The sequence below is a fragment of the Sinocyclocheilus anshuiensis genome, unplaced genomic scaffold, assembly GCF_001515605.1.
Source record: "Sinocyclocheilus anshuiensis isolate Anshui unplaced genomic scaffold, SAMN03320099.WGS_v1.1 scaffold1509, whole genome shotgun sequence".
Lineage (NCBI taxonomy): Eukaryota > Metazoa > Chordata > Actinopteri > Cypriniformes > Cyprinidae > Sinocyclocheilus > Sinocyclocheilus anshuiensis.
Window position 1 is genome coordinate 5,376 of NW_015547723.1, and position 880 is coordinate 6,255.

Consider the following 880-nt stretch of genomic DNA (forward strand, 5'->3'; position numbering starts at 1 on the left):
CACAACGTAGCATTAAAGTAATGAGGCTGAGGACCAGGATTAAATTTTAAAACAAAGACAACAACAGCTTTTAAGCAAGGGAGAACCTTAAATAAACGTGATTAAAACCCAACTATGATTGCGTAAACAAGGTTATTAAACCTTCAATAAACGTGATTAAAACTCAACTATGATTGTGTACACAAGGTTATTACGTTCGCGTTTGGGAGTGTTCCTTTTCAGTGAGAGAAGAGGAGAGAGGTAGGATGAAATCAGTATGAAATAGCGAAAGACAACGTTCAGATGTAACTGATCAGGTCACTTCAACACTTCAAACACCGCACAACACTCTGCATTTGAGACCACACAATGATACGTGCTAACCACTAGCCTTCAATGCTAATAGCTTAGCTTGGCTATCTGTTTACAAACAGCTAACAAAATGGCGCTGGCGGGCTGAAAGTTACCTCCGGAAAAGGTTTCCTTTGACTTCCGGGTTACGACTTGTTACTATGGTGACGTACACAGCATGAGCATGTGAGCTTACTAGCTGTGGGTTGTCAGTGAAATGTCAGCACATCTGCACTACACAACCAAAAAGCACTATTTAGATTCTTATCTTACAGCGCCGTGTAACACTCAACTCGTTCCGAGTGAGGTGAATTAATCTACAGATTCACTGCAATTAATACAATAACTGTCAATGATATCAGCACATATCAATTAATTCAACGTTATTGAGATCTCGGCGGATCTCTGCACCTAGCCTATTTATACAGATAAAACACATGTGGATCTAACCACAATTTCACTTGATCAAGATTTCACAATTCTCCCAAAAGTAATAATAGCGTTCGGACGCTCTCTCTGAGCACCGCGTTTCAAGTTCACTAGTTTTTTA